Source organism: Macaca fascicularis, chromosome 2 (genome assembly GCF_037993035.2).
Source record: "Macaca fascicularis isolate 582-1 chromosome 2, T2T-MFA8v1.1".
Lineage (NCBI taxonomy): Eukaryota > Metazoa > Chordata > Mammalia > Primates > Cercopithecidae > Macaca > Macaca fascicularis.
In genome coordinates, this window is record NC_088376.1 from 28,100,307 (window position 1) to 28,116,874 (window position 16,568).

Consider the following 16,568-nt stretch of genomic DNA (forward strand, 5'->3'; position numbering starts at 1 on the left):
TATCTTATATTTGTACTGTCCAACGCAGTAGCCACTATACACATGTGACCACTGAGTAGTCGAAATGTGGCTAGTATGGCCAAAGAACTAAATGTTTTATTTTATTTTATTTTTAATCTTAATAGCCATATGTGACTAGTGGCTACTGTGCAGGACATTGCAGTTCCACTGTGATATAAAAAGTGATGGCATCTTCCAAGAGTCAGGGGACTGAGGTAGATAAGGCTTGAAAAGAAAGAGGAGCACCCAAGAAATGGGCCACTTCATGTCTTGGAACAATGAAATGTTACAGCAAAGCTTTGCCAGGTTTTTCCATCACATTTTGAATCTGCTGTCTACACATTTATTCGTGCACAGACCTGGAACAATCAGTTGTAGGAACAGATGGATGAAGGCCACCTCCTCATTAAGGTAGCTTAGTAAGGAAAAGTGGCTCTAATACCCTAAAATAGTGGTTCTAAAATTTTAGCATGCATCAGAATCACCTGGAGAACTTGTTAAAACACATACTCCTGGGCCAGGCGCGGTGGCTCACGCCTGTAATCCCAGCACTTTGGGAGGCCAAGGCGTGCGGATCACGAGGTCAGGAGCTCGAGACCATCCTGGCTAACACGGTGAAACCACGTCTCTACTAAAAATACAAAAAACTAGCCGGGTGAGGTGGCGGCCGCCTGTAGTCCCAGCTACTCAGGAGGCTGAGGCAGGAGAATGGCATGAACCCGAGAGGCGGAGCTTGCAGTGAGCCGAGATGGCGCCACTGCCCTCCAGCCTGGGCGACTAAGCGAGACTCCGTCTCAAAAAAAAAAAAAAAAAACAACAAAAAAAAAAAAAAAAAAAAACACACACACACATACTCCTGGGCCCTGCTCTCAGAGTTTCTGATTTCATAGGTTTGAGTTGGAGACCAAGAATTTGCATTTCTTACAATTTCTTGGGTAATGCTGATGATGACAGTCTGGGAATCACTTGGAGAACCACTGCTTTCAAGCTAATTTACGGCAATCTCCAATTCCTGCTTCTATCACAGTCCACATGCTTTTCACTCAGGCTAAAGTCCTATTGACTGTGTTCCCTAAGATGCTAGAACACATTTCATTACTCCTTGTTGGTAATTCTGTTCTTAAGGTCTGAGTTAAAACTACAAGACACCTGACAAGCTCTGCTACTTTTTTTCCACTATGCCAGATGCTACTTCCAGATGCGCAATTTAGAGAGTTTCTGCTCATAGCCCCAGCTGTTTATGAAAACCGCAGACACTAACTAATCTTTTTCTCTCTTTTTCACTCTCTTTCTCCCCACGCCTTATAATACCTTCCAATAGAGTACTCTCAACACAAGCACAAAGAACAAAAATAAGTTCCACTCTGCAAGTTCCTTGACAATATGGATTCAGCAGGAGTTAAATGACTATCTGTCCTAGAAGGAGAATGGTGTGAAGGGACTCTTTCCCAAATGGAAATGCATTTACTTGAATAGACTGGAGACCCTGGAATTCAGATCATGAGAGTAAATAGCTTCTCCGAGGCTTCTTCGAGCCTACTTTAATTCTAGTTGAACAAACAAAGAACAATAAAGGCTTTCTGCTCTCTCCTGTTCTTGTTCTATCCCTGCTCATTCAGAGGAGTAAGAAGGTGTTCAGGAGGCTATTTCAACAACTGATCCTGAGGGAGCTAGGGTAAAGAAAACTGATAAATACAAGGTTAGTCATCAAGAAATGATAGCTAAAAGTGAATGTTAGCAATATAAATGGAAGTTATAAATCAAGAGAAATACAAAAGGGCCAATTTCTGAGGCACCAACTATTCCCTTGATTGCTTTAAGTTTTATTTCTGATTAAATGTTTCCTTATTTTCTAATACAGACTTCCATTATGTGTAATCAGCACATTGTTAGGAAATAAAGGTACACTTTAAAAGTGAGAGCAGAGGTACCAAATTCTGTTCTTTCAGCAACTTGAAGCTATTTTTATCTCTAGGTTAAATCACTTCTAGACTAGGGAATAATTCTTTAGCTTTTCACTATAAACAAGAGATTAAATCTAAACTTAAAGCACACTATTGAATAAATAAAAGTATTATTTCTCTTTGCATATAGATTATTTATAGTATGAATTATTTGCATACTTTTAAATCTATCTAAAATGGCCTTAAATAATCTTCTTAATGGCAGAAACAATTGATGTGTGTTCAAAATGCAAATTAATTTTAAGGTTAGTCTGAATAAAATACCTCCAAGATAGTAAACCAAACTGTTCCCCTAGGGTACATACACACTAAAATTTCTAGTGCAGTCCTAAATCAGGTTTTCACAAACTTCCAAATCTCCTCTCTCAGAAAATCGAAAGTTGACTTATTTGTCTAAAGAATATTATTTATACTTTCCAACCTAAAAAATTGTAAAAAATTGAGGTTAATAACATGCTTATAAAACAGAAATGATGTATGTAATTTTACCCCATGAACATTCCATATCAAAAAGCTACTAATCTCTATCCATCTCCTTTCTCCTTTTCTCACACATCTTTTTACCCCGTATACATTCACCAGGCCTTGTAGTCACTTCTTTTTCCATTTTATACTTTCTTACCTTTAAATGATACATACTTCAAAACACCAAGAAGAGCCGAGTTGACACTCATGTTAACTGATTTTAACTGTTCACCAAAACTAAAGTGTTCTTGTCCAAGAAGTCTTGTACACTCTGCCCCCTAGGATAAGATACCCTTTATAAGGAAGAATTCTGAAAGCATCACATATACAGCACAGAAGTAGTATGGTACTAGAACTTGAAAATCTCTACTTATAGTGTTTTGTTGATAATAGAGCAGGTATCTATTAACTATATGCTAAATTTTCTAGCAATTGAAAATTTAATTATAAAGAGGAATTGATCTTCATTTTTCTAGTACTCTTTCTTTTTCATTTCAGAGCTTCTTATTCACAATGAATCCTACCTGATACTGCATGCTCACCATATGCTGGACACTGTTAACATCCTTTATACCTGTAAACTTAGCTCTTTATATTAGCTCATTCAAGTATTATAACAACCCATCACAACAATAATTTTACAACTGCAAAAACTGAGTTTAAAACAAAACTAAGAATTGTCCTGGTTCACACAGCTAGGAATGGCAGAGCTGAGTTCCAAACCCTGAAGTTCAAAGCTCATCATTAAATTCCATGTACTGAAGACTTCCTTGAACACTGTAATCCCAGCAGAAGAGCTCTAAAAGAATAAGATGGCAGAAGTTTTCCAAAGTCTAATGAGATCCAAATGTCAATTACAGCTTCCCAGAAGAACTATTCATTACAATTATCAGCTCTTGCTGGCTTACAAATAGGTTAAAAGGAAATTAGTTGAAGTAGATTTTAATCACTTAAATGGTTTTTTTTTCTTCAACAGGTGATTTGTTTCACCAAAAGCAAATCCTGCCAAGAGAATTAGATAAATAAGCAACCTGTAATTGAATGGTTCTTATCTAGTCTTCCCTGGAAGTTAGCAGAATTGAATTAATGATTTCTTTCCCTTGACCTATGGAAAAAGTTAATATTTCAATTAATATCTTATTTTAAAAAAAAGGAGCTAACAGTGGCATTCTTCTTTCTTCTATATTTACTATGCTCAGCTTTCTGCAACTGAATCAGTAATATCAAAAGCATATAGACTCCCCAAAACATGGGTGACTCTACAAGTTATTTCATGATTCAAAAAAAAAAATAAATACAACAATGTGACATAGTTCTTTGGGTATCTGTATACTGTTCATTTCTTTACCCATGACATAGATTTCATCAACCCAACATTTGTTCAACAATTACAAACAAAACAACTTTCTTCTTAGAGAAATTCTGATGATGGGTGTTTTTTTAACTTAGAGGAAAGAATAAGTTAAACAAAAAATTCAGTGAGGGAACAAAATTTCCACTACGTTTAGTTTAGAAAAACTCTGCAATTGGGCACGGTGGCTCACGCCTGTAATCCCAGCACTTTGGGAGGCCAAGGCGGGAAGATCACGAGGTCAGGAGATTGAGACCATCTTGGCTAACACAGTGAAACCCCGTCTCTACTGAAAAAAAAAAAAAAAGCCGAGCATGGTGGCGGGCGCCTGTAGTCCCAGCTACTCGGGAGGCTGAGGCAGGAGAATGGTGTGAACCCAGGAGGCAGAGCTTGCAGTGAGCCGAGAACACGCCACACTGCACTCCAGCCTGGGCGACAGAGCAAGGCTCCATCTCAAAAAAAAAAAAAAGAAAAACCCTACAACCTATAACTATAATCATGGATCTGAAATGAAAACCCCTTACTGGTATAGTGTAAAAAGAAACCCACCAAATACTCTGTAGCATTCGACTCTTCCTCATTTGTTTGTCCTTCTAATTATTGAATGCTTATCATAATTAGATAATTACCAAATGCTTCCTAGGGGCCAGACACTATGTTAGGCACCGGGGACACAATAGGGAACAAAGAAAGCATGGTTCCTGCTCTTTAGGAGCTTACAGTGCAGTAGGCTTTAAGACTCCCCTAGTCTTAAAAACAGAAATAAGAGAATAATCTCATACAAATCTGTAGAATTGTATTTCACAGGGAAAGTTCCATGAAACACTATCTGTCCAGAGATCTCCAGCTTTTCCAGATTGGGGCTGATCTCATTTTCTCCTCAGACGTTTCATTTTCTTGGAAGGCAGCAAGAAGTCTATCAAAAATTATACCTCTAACTGCTGGGTCTGGGAAAGGTGAAAAGCTCCTAAGACTGAACAGTTTATAAGAGCTCCCAGGGGAATTAATGAACATAATCCCAGCTCTTCCCCAAGGATGAAACTCAAGCCAGGGTCATGTTCTAAAATCCCCACTGCACAGTTACTAGAGCCCCATAGAATGAGTAGGAAACAATTAGGACTACAGAAAAATCCAATGTTTGGTGGTAAGAAGCCTGCCTCCATTGCAAGTGACAGAAAACCTAAATCAAATGGATTCAGACAGAAAGAGGAATTTACAGGTTCAAGTGACTGAAAAGTCTGGAGGTTGAATGGGCCTTCAGAGCAATTTCATTACAGCTTCAATTTCTTTTCGTTGTGATTCTTTGAGGCGGTCCTCTCTGGATCCACTCGATCTTCCAGATGGCTTTTCTTAAGGACATAAGAGCACTGCCAGCAGAAAGTGGGGTACAGTTCTTTTTCAAACATTCCCAGCATATAAGATAGGGTTTTCCATAATTAATGAACAAAAACTCTAAGCTTTACGCTAATTAGTCCACCCCCAAACAACCACTGTGACCAAAGGGAGTATCATCTGCACACTAAAATCTGCCCAGGTCAGAAATCTCCATCCTTTGTGGCAAGGGAAACTGGATAACCCCAAAGAGCTTTGCCTGTTCACATTCCAGTGCAGGAGACATGAATCATAGTGGCCACAAAAATGGGATGAAGTAGAATGGATGCTAGAAAGACAACTAGAATAACCACTTTGTATAGTTTCCTTTTAACCGATTGTCTGTCCGTAGTAATGTGTTTCCTCCCAACAGGAGCAATGTCTAGCAAGCAAAATCTAGATTAGTTGACTCACAACCTGTAAAAGAAGTGCAAAAGTGTTTCTAACTTCTTTCCCCAGCTAAATCAACAATAACGTAGAAACTCATGTGCTTCTCTCAGAAAGTTTTATCAGCTACAGTGAAGGAACCTGGATAACATCCCAGCTAATCTTTCAGCAGCAGCTGGGGAAAGCATCAAAAAATTACTTTTTCAATTGTCTGTCCAAGTATTGTCTGCACTTAATCTGCAGATATCCAACTGTTAACACTAGGGGACTTCGTTCAAACAAAGCAACTGCTAAGGCACCCTGGGCACAGAGCCCCATGTGACCACCCTCTCAGAATGTTAATTAAGCATTCCATAATCAGAGTTAGCTTTGTTTGGGAGATGTCCTTAAGCCCGCAAGAGCAGCCTGATTTCTCTGCTAATTGTTCTAATTCCCAAATGCTAGTAGAGGCTTTTTGGCAGAACCTACTCTAGGTGAAATGTAGGTTTTCCAGCTTTTTCTAAATGAACTTATTTATTCATTTTTATTTTCAATTGGAGTTCCTCATAGTAAACAATGGCTTTTAACTATTCGCACATTGGTCCTAATAGGCAACATGCTTCTGCTTCTCTATTTTAACTTTTTGCTTCCAAGTATAACATGGCAAGCAAGAGCATTTGATTTTGGCCCAAGAGTCCTGTATCTGAGACAATTCTCTACTATCTCTGTAGCCCAAGGGATACCAACTCCTCTATGTGTTAAATAATTTTGTTTTTTAAAGGTAGAATCATGATGCTTATACAAATGAATACAAAAATAAATATGTATCAAAGATTTTATTTAATGCATTAATGAGATAACCAGTAAGATGTTACAACCAGTTCAAAAGATAATTCAAAGAACCATACGCATCTGGGCAATAAAGAATACCAAATTGAATTTCACAAGTAGAAGCAAACAGTTCTATCTATCCTTGGGCAATAACCAGTTACATTTTGGATGCAGTTTATTTGCATTTCTAAGGAGAAGAACCATGATTATTGGTATTCTAAAGCTCACAACATGGCAAATTACCTCAAAGACAATGACAAAAAGATAATTCTGAAAAGTGCACTAGCAAGACAATCTTCTTTTTTTATCCATTTCAAAGTTTTTTACAATTTTTTTCTAAAAAAAAAATCTATCAAGTGAAAAACAAATTCATCAAGAAAAGGCAAAGACAAGCCACAGGCTGGAATTAAATAATTGCAAAAGACATATCGGATAAAAGACTGTCGTCCAAAATATACAAATAACTCTTAAAACTCAACAAAGAACTCAAACAACCTGATTTTTCAAATGGCCAAATACCTTAACAGGCACCTCATCGAAGATTTACAGGTGGTAAATAAGCATATGCTCCACATCATATGTTATTAGGAAAATGCAAATTAAAACAATATAAGTTACTACTATACAGCTATTAAAGTGGCCAAAATCCAGAACACTGGTAACATCAAACGCTGACAAGGATGTGGAGCAACAGAAACTCTCATTCAGTGATGGTGGAAATGCAAAATGGTACAACCATTTTGGAAGACAGTTTGGTGGTTTCTTACAAAACTAAACATACTCTTGTCATACAATTCACCAATTATGCTTCTTGGTATTTACCCAAAGGAATTGAAAACTTACGTTCACACAAAAACCTGCACATGGATGTTTATAGCAGCTTTATTCATAGTTGTCAAAACTTGGAAATAGACAAGGTGTCCTTCAATAAAGTGAATGGATGAATAAACTCTACTACATCCAGACAATGGAATATTATTCAGTACTAAAGAGAAATGAGTTTTCAAGCCATGAAAAGATATGGATGAAACTTAAATGCATATTACTCATGAAAGAAGCCAGTGGTAAAAAACTACATACTGTATGATTCCAACTATATTACATGCTGGAAAAGGTAAAACTATGGACTTGTTTTATCATTATACATTCTTCCAAACACATAGCCTGTACAACAGTGAACCCTAAATTAACTATGGACTTTGAGTGAAGGTGTGTAAATGTGGGTTCATCAAGTAGTATAAATGTACCACTCTGATGGGGGATGTGGATAATGTGGGAAGCTTCTATATCTGTGTGGGGACAGGGACTATATTGGAAATCTCTGTACTTTGCACTCAGTTTTGCCATGAACCCAAAACTGCTCTAGAAAAAGTATATTAAAAATAAAAATCCAGACTTAGGTAAGAAAAGACCTTATTTAAAGACTATTGCAATAAGGGGAGAAGGACTATTGAATAAGGAGGGAGAACTGTTGCAATAGGAAGAGTGCTCTGATTATGAGATCTGCAAGAATCCCAAAGGTCTGGCAGAAAGGGGCTTTTCTTTTCTGAGGAGGAGTAAATAACACTAGAAAGAACCAGTTGTGGAGACACGGGATCGATGCATGGCCTGATTCAATAGTTGATCAGGGAATGAGTTTTCCTACAGTAAGCTGATTCTCAGGAAAGGCAATTAAGCAGGGGTTGTTTCATGTTCCAATGCTCAAAGGTAGGCCAAAGGTCAGGGTCTGGGGGAAGGAGAGAACCCTGACCAAAATTTGGTCAAGTCAAATTAATGGGCATTTTCTCAGTTTGGTCAATAGGGAAAAATATTTTAGATAATCATTTGTGAGATGAAGAATGAAAATTTGGAGGTTCTGTACATGACCTTGTCCTGGGTAAACAAGGGGTTCATCTCTGAGTCTTATCTAAGTCATTGTGATAGTGTGAAACACAATCATCCTCTGCCTAATGACATTTTGGTGATGAACCGCATATTTAATGGTGGTACCATAAGACTGTAATAAAGCAAAAATTTCCTGTTGCCTAGTGATATCATAGCTGTCATAAAATGATAGCACAACACACTCCTCACATATTTGTGGTGATACTGGTGTAAACAAATCTGTGCTGCCAGTCATGTAAAAGTCTAGTGCATACAATTATGTACAGTACATAATAATAAGTGACTATGTTACTGGTTTGTGTATTTACTAGAGTATACTTTTTATTGTTATTTTAGAGTATACTCCTTCTACTTAAGGTTTTTAGAAAGTTAAATTTAAAACAGCCTCAAGCAGGTCCTTCAGGAGGTATTACAGAAGAAGGCACTGTTATCATAGGAAATGACAGCTCCATACATGTTATTATACCAAAAGATCTTCCAGTGAGACAAGGTATGGAGGTGGAAGATGGTGATATTGGTGATCCTGACCCTGTGTAGGCCTAGGATAGTGTGTATGTTTATGTCTTAGCTTCTAACAAAAAATGTTAAAAAGTTTTCTAAAAATTAAAAATTTTAAAAAAGCTTATAGAATACAAATATAAAGAAAAATTTCTGTACAGCTGTACAATGTATTTGTGTTTTAAGCTAAGTGTTATAACAAAGGAAACGAACAGTTTTTTAAAAACTTAAAAGTTTATAAAGTAAAAATGTTTCAGAAAGCTAAGGTTAATTTATTATTTAAAAAAGAAAATTTTTAAAAATAAATTTAGTGTAGCCTCAGTAGACAGTGTTTATAAAGTCCACTGTAGTGTACAGTAATGTCCTAGGTCTTCACATTCACTCACCACTCCCTCACTGACTCACTCAGAATAACTTCCAGTCCTGCAAGCTTCATTTATAGTAAATGCCCTAGACAAGTGTACCATTTTGTATCTTTGACAGCATATTTTTACTGTACCTTTTCTATGTTTAGATATATTTAGATACACAAATACTTATCATCGTGTTAAAGTTGCCTGCAGAATTCAGTATAGTAACATGCTATACAGGTTTGTAGCCTTGGCGCAATAGTCTATACCATAGAACCTAGCTGTGAAGTAGGCTGTATCACTGAGGTTTGTGTGAGTACACTCTATGATGTTTGCACAATGAAGAATCACCTAACAACACATTTCTCAGAATGTATCTCCATCCTTAAGGAACACATGACTGTATATATTTGGTCTTTGTCCAGCTTCCTGACATTTAGAACCTAAAACTCTCGGAATCTTCAGTGTCATAAGAGTATGTTGTGTATGTTAATGAGATAATTGGTGGCTGAGGCTTCCCAGATAGCCTCAGAATGGAGGTTGGTCACTAGGTAGACCAAGGTATGATTAGAGGGTTGGGAGTTTCAGTGCATGCTCCCCCAAACTTAGGATGGAAGGACCAGGTAGAGGGGCTGAAGCTTAAGTTGATAATAGCATAGATTTCTCAGTGTGGTCTTTGGATAACTAAGCAGCCCAAAATCTAAAACACATTAGACTCTGAACACGATGCTGGTACAATGCTAAATAGATGAGAAATATCACTGTTTCCATTATTCATTGATGCCTCTATAGCCAAAATATCTTTCTTCTACCTGGCATTTCTTGATTTTTTTAAATTAACTACAGAGATCATCTTTGCCCATTAACCCATTATCCAAGATAAATTCAGTTATGGTTTGCATGTTTATCCCCTTCAAAACTCATGCTAAAATTTAGTTGCCATTGTAATAGTATTAAATTACAGGTGTTTAAATTAAAGTTGCTTAAATTAAAGGTGTTTAGAGGTGTTAGGTCATAAAGGCTCCACCCTTACAAATGGACTAATGTCATCATCGTGGAAATGAGTTCATTATTACAGGAGTAGGTTCATCCTCCACTTGCTCTTTCTCAACCACTTTGCCCTTTGGCCATGTAATGCCTTCTGCCACGTTATGACACAGTAAGTAGGCCCTCGCCAGATGCCAGCACCTTGATATTGGACTTCCCAGCCTCCAGAACTGTGAACCAATACATTTCTGTTCTTTATTAATTACCCAGTCTGCAGTATTCTGTTAGAGCAGCACAAAACAGACTAAGACAGAAAATTGGTGCGGGAGAAGTGGGCTGTTGCTTTAACAAATACCTGAAAATGTAGAAGCAACTTTGGAACTAGGTAATGGGCAGAGCTGGGAGAATTTGGAGGAGCAGGCAAGAAAAAGCCTATTTTGTCATAAACAGAGCTTTAAGTATCATTCTAGTGAGGGCTCAGAAGAAAACAGGCAATGTAGGGAAAGTCTGAAACTTCTTAGACATTACTAAGTCATTGTGCCAGGAAACAGGCAGAAGTATGGACAGTAAAGGCAATTCTGATAAGGTCTCATATGAAAATGAGGAACAGAAACAAGGTATTGGAAACTGGAGTAGAAGCCATTCTTGTTAAAAAAAAAAAAATAGCAAAGAATTTGGCGGAATTGTTCATGCCCAAGGGCTTTATGGAAAGCAGAACGTTAGAGCAATGAACTAGGATATCTGGCAGAAGAAAGTTCTGAGCAAAATATTGAAAGTGCTGCATGGCTTCTTTTAATTACATACAGTGAAATGAGAGAAGAGAGAAATTATTTAAAGATGGAATTTATAATTAAAAGGGAAACAGAATATAAATATTTGAAAAATTTGTAGCCTGTCCATAAAAAGAATGTGAAGCATGCAAGGGTGTGGCCAAGCAACCTTTTGATGAGGAGATTAGTATGGCTAGAGAGAAGCCAGATGTCATTCATCAAGACAATGGGAGAATAACCTCAAAGGTATTGTGAAGATCTTCAAGGCTGCTCCTCTCATAATGGGCCTAGAGCTCCAAAAGAGCAGAATGGTTTCAGGAAATAGCTGAGGGCACCCTCCACTGGCCAGGGCCACCTTGCTGTCTGCATTTCAGCACAGTGCTCCTCAGCCACCCCAGCTGTGGCCCAAGGAGACCTGTGTGCAGCTCAGAAAATGGACTAAGACAAACTTTGTTAATAATTTATTTTTTCTCTGCTTATATGAATAAAATGCAAAAACCCAAATGTCTAAAAATAGAAGAATAAAGAACCAAGTTGTGGTCATCCACCAAATGGTGCAATGGATGATAGCCAAGGCAGCCTAAATGTGTTGTCTATGAAGAGTTTTAATAATGTAGAAATATATCAGAATATATTAATTTTTAAAAAATATAGAATTGTATAGCCAAATAAATAGGACAGATGATTAACAGACTGATTGATTTATGTATGAAAAATAACAGACACAACTCTTGCTTTATCATTAGACATTGTGCATCCTCTCTCTTTTCTCCATAATATGTTCTGAGCATCTCCCCATTTGCACAAATAGTCCTTGAGAATATACACTCTCAAAGTTAGAGCATAAGACATATTCCTTTCTATGTTATTTTTCTATTAACCTCTGACTCTCTCATTAAGAATTATGTGGCGGAGGATGGAACATTAAATTGGCAAGCTCATGTGGCAAGGCCTCAAATAAATCTTCATTTGAGACAGAGAAGAGTTCAAACCACAAATGCCATGGTCAAAAGAGGACTAGATGAGAGATCTAATAGAGAGAAAATTGGTTACTGGAAATAGGAGGGAAACATTTATATTATAGTCTGGGGTTTGGAACAAGCCGATTTGAAGGAATTGAGACCATTTTCCCACCCCAAATGGGAACTAGAAAACTAGAGTTGCCCTTCTCCCATCCCTTCTGTTTAAGAATCAATGTTACATTAGTTCCCTGAATATCCATATTTCCCCATGCTGCTTTGGTTTTGCATAAGCTGTTCTTCTGCCTCGGATACTCTCCTCCACTTGTCCACCTGGCAGACTTCTTATCATTAAGCGTCAGTTGAGATCTATCTTTTGCACGAGGCTTTTCCTGATTCTCCCAGAGACAATTAGGTTTTCGTTTCCCTGGGCTTTGTAGGGACCTTTGTTACAACCATTGTTAACCCAAGCTGCGCCATTTTGTCAATCCCCCACCGTTTTGTACACCCTGGCCAGAGTGGAAATTTCCCGGCAGTGGGAAACATATTGTCAGGCAGGTCTCAGGCCCAACTGCCTGGCCACAGGAAATTCCTCCCTTATCAGCAGCTAACCACACCGCCCATCCCATTTTGCAACAATTCTGCCTCTCCCGGCTGGACCTATAACTGCCCCAGTCTGTAAGAGGAGCTCAAGCTCCAGCCACATATCTGGTGTCCCCCTTCACAAGTTTTTTCGTCCAATAAACCTGTGCTGCTTTCGACCTGCCCCAACTTGTTTCTGTCTCTTTTCTCCATCCTAGCAGCCATCATTTTATTGTAACATAACTGTTTGCATGTTGGTCTCCTCTAGCAGACAGTAAATGCCTCAAAAATAAGGTTTTCATCTCTTTATCTCCTGTACTTAGCATATTGTAGATGCTGACTGATTAATGAGTAAACCAATGGCCAAGTAAATGAAACTTTGTAATGAGATGAAGTAGAATTTATTAGCTTACTTAGGACCAAAAAGAAAGTAATGGGGCCACAGCAGTTTGAACTGCCTAATTCCTAAAAATTACCAATATTCTCATTTTATAAATAAAGAAATTGGAATTCTAGAAAAATTAGGGAACTTACTCCAGAAGGTAAATTTCAAAAAATAAATACAAATAATTCTTCATTGTATGAAAAGGTAAATGCAAATTAAAACCATTTTTTTATCTATTAGACCTGCAGAAATAAAGTTTTTATAATAAGTTTTTTGGTATGGTATAGTAGGCACTTTTATTTATTGATGGTAGAAGTGTACATTGCAATCACCACCAATTTGACACTATAGTGGAAATTCGTATCAAGGTTACAAAGATATGTAACACTTGGACCAGAAAATCGACTTTTAGAAATTTATCCTACAAAAACTCCTACACTTGTTTGAAAGGGTATATGAATAAGAATATTCATTCCTTCATAGTTTATAGTAGCAAAAGGTTGGAGAAATCTCTGTCGTCTACCATCAGGCTAAATTATAATATATTATAATTATCTAGAGCAGTGGTTCTCAAAGTATGGTCCTCAGACTAAGAGCATCAGCATCTCATGGCAATGTATCAGAAATGCAAATTCTCACACCCCACCTTAGATCTCTTCATTGGAGTCTTGAGGGTAGAGCTCAGCAATCTGTATTTTAACAAGCCCTCTAGGTAACTATGATATATATTAAAATTTGTAAAGCACTCATCTATAAAATGAAGTACCATGCAGCTAGAAAAAAAACGAGGGAGCTGTCTATGTGCTGCTAAGGCAAGATCACCATTATACAGCACTTTGTTAGGTGAAGAAACTGCAAAAGAGTGTCTGTAATATGTTACCTTTTTGTAAAAGAAAGAAGGAAAGAAGCCATATTTTAATTGGCTTTTAAATAAATTTTTAAAACTGAAAATCTGGATGCAAGCAATTAAGAAGAATCATTATGTATGACTGAAGTGTCTTGGCAGAGGGGTAACAAGAAATAGGAGGGAGACTTGTAACTATGAACTTTATTTTATACTTTGTGATTTTTTTTTTTTTTTTTTTTTTTTTTTTAGACAGAGTCTGTCTCTGTTGCCCAGGCTAGAGTGCAGTGCTGCCATTTCAGCTCACTACAACCTTCACCTCCTGGGCTCAAGAGATTCTCGTGTCTCAGCCTCCTGAATAGCTGGATAGCTGAGACTACAGGTGCGCACCACCATACCCAGCTGAGTTTTGTAACTTTAGTAGAGATGGGAGGTTTTGCCATGTTGGCCAGCTGGTCTCAAACTCCTGACCTCAAGTGATCCACCTGTCTCAGCCTCCCAAAGTGCTGGGATTACAGGCATGAGCCACCACACCTGGCCTTGCTTTGTGATTTTTGAACCACATAAATATATGAACTCCTTGATTGACAGATAGATTATAGATTATACAGATAGATAGATTATAGATTATATAGATTATATGTCTATCTATCTCCTATCTATCTGTATCTGTATCTATCTATAGACAGACAGACAGATTTGTTTTAATCATGTATATCTCCAAAGTATAGTGAAAGAGAATTACTAACTGAGCTAACTGCTTCCTACTGTATTTTTCTTATCAAGACCCTGCGGAATTATAAACAGTTCTGTTTTTGTTTTTTTGTTTGCTTTTTTAAGAGTTACTGATGATCAGTAATAAAATCAGGTAGCTAACACACAGACAGACAGACACTCAGATGCATATACACACACACTTGAGGAAGGACTGGCTGCCTTGTTAACAAGATAATTAATTTTCCAATTGCTTATTTCCAAATTTAAGACATTTTTTACCCAGGTGTAGGAGTTTATCCAATTGCAGAAAGGCATGGCTATTCACAAATTGTCTGTCTAAAGTGGAGCAACCAGACAGATCTAAACATAAAGGCTATTAACAATGCAATTTCAGGTCACACTGATTGATGACAATTAAATTAAGTTAAATAGCACGCCTACTGTATGGCTTGTAATCCTAGAATCTGAGCGAAGTCCAACAGTTTAGGTAGTTTCAAACATGTACAACCCACTGAGACCAAGAAATGTTTTGTGGTAGTCACACTAGATGTCTATGTGAGTATATTGCTGCTAATTTGATGTGTGAACCTTAATAGTTACTAAAAAAATCCAATTGTCCTTTCTATAAAAAAAGAGAAACTAGCGTAACCCTCATCTTCTCACTGGAATGTGATAGGAATTAATTAGGGATTTTTAAAATTTAGTAATATTTTTAGCTCTTCAATTCCACACATTATGCAAAAAGCAAATAGCCTTGTCATAAATGTCTTATTATTTTGTCCTATTTTCAGTGTAGTGACACTCGGAGAGAGTTAAATCCCACGATCACTTCCTGCTGCCAGACTTCAAACTGGAATCCACAGCAATGACCTCACCTAAATCTCCAGAAGGACTGGAAAATTACAACTCCAGGTGGCTGTTTCTGGCGTACGTCCTCAGGAGACCTTCACAGGCCCTGTGCTGTAGCACACAAGCCCCACACTAGGTGTATTTACTGTGCTGTTTGCTTTGATCTGAATTTCCTCCGATAAGTACCTTTGAAGTCCACATATTTTTCTGAGTCTACTGCCCTGCAGATGCCCAAAATGAGCCATGAGAACTATTAAATGGTGTCTTGACCTGCTGTGGAAGCTCAAATGAACCATCAGTAATAGGATATAAGAGAACTAAGAGAGACCATAGCCAGTGATAGGTACAATTGCTATCAGGGTACTTCTTATCTATTTCAGAGACAGGCTATAAAGATTTCAGAAAATGTTTGCCAAGTGCTTTGAGTCCTAGAGAAAAAATATTAGTGGAATTACTTGAGACAAAGAAGGGAAAAGAGAGTTTCTTTTTCTTAAGCTAGAAGAACAAAGGGAATAATAGAAATTCAATTCATTAAATAGTTATTGAGTGCCTGCCAAGTACTAGGCCCTGGACTCAGAACTGAGATGTGCGAATACTTACAGGACAGTGCTCTGGAAGACGAACCGGAAGAGACATTTAATAACAACAAGGTAGATTAAAATAAATTTCATGAGAGATATGATCCTGTCCTTTTATGAATTTTTTGTTCATTTGTTTTCATTTCCAGCAGCAAGCACTGAATTCACACAGAGGGTGTACTCATTAACACTGAAGATATGAATGAACAAATTACTGGATACAGAACACTGGGAAGAAAGCTTGTTTCTAGCCTCTTGTCTCTTAGTCTGCTTTCCTTTATGCACATTCCCCGGCTTGTGACTTTAAAACTCTACCCATCACCTAAGTGTTGTATGCCTTTCAGAAGCACCATTTGTAGGGTTTAAAGTTTATTAATAGCAACCCTTCTTACCACTTGGCTGCCATCAACACAGGGGGCAGTTTGGAACCTATGCTGAAATAATACAGACTGCATGTTAGGAGTAAGAAAGAAACTGATTCGTCCTGTTTTGCTCAGGACTTTCCCCAATTTAATAGAGGAAGTCCTGCTTTCTGAGAAATTTCTTAGTGCCAGGGAAACCTGGATGGCTGGTCACCATAATTAGGGACTTCCTATGAACTTTTCTTCAAGTATTATCTCTGTATTTTAGTGTCAGAAAATTGAAAATGTTCGACTGCAACTTTCTGGAATGCAGGTTAGCAATTTCCCTTTTACAACAATGGAAGCTCTTCCCATCTCTTACTTTCCTCTAAAATATTCACACTTTTTAAAAGTTATCTGACTCCTATTGCTCCTACCCGCAAGAATCTTTACTTGTTTCAAAAAGTTTTAGAGCT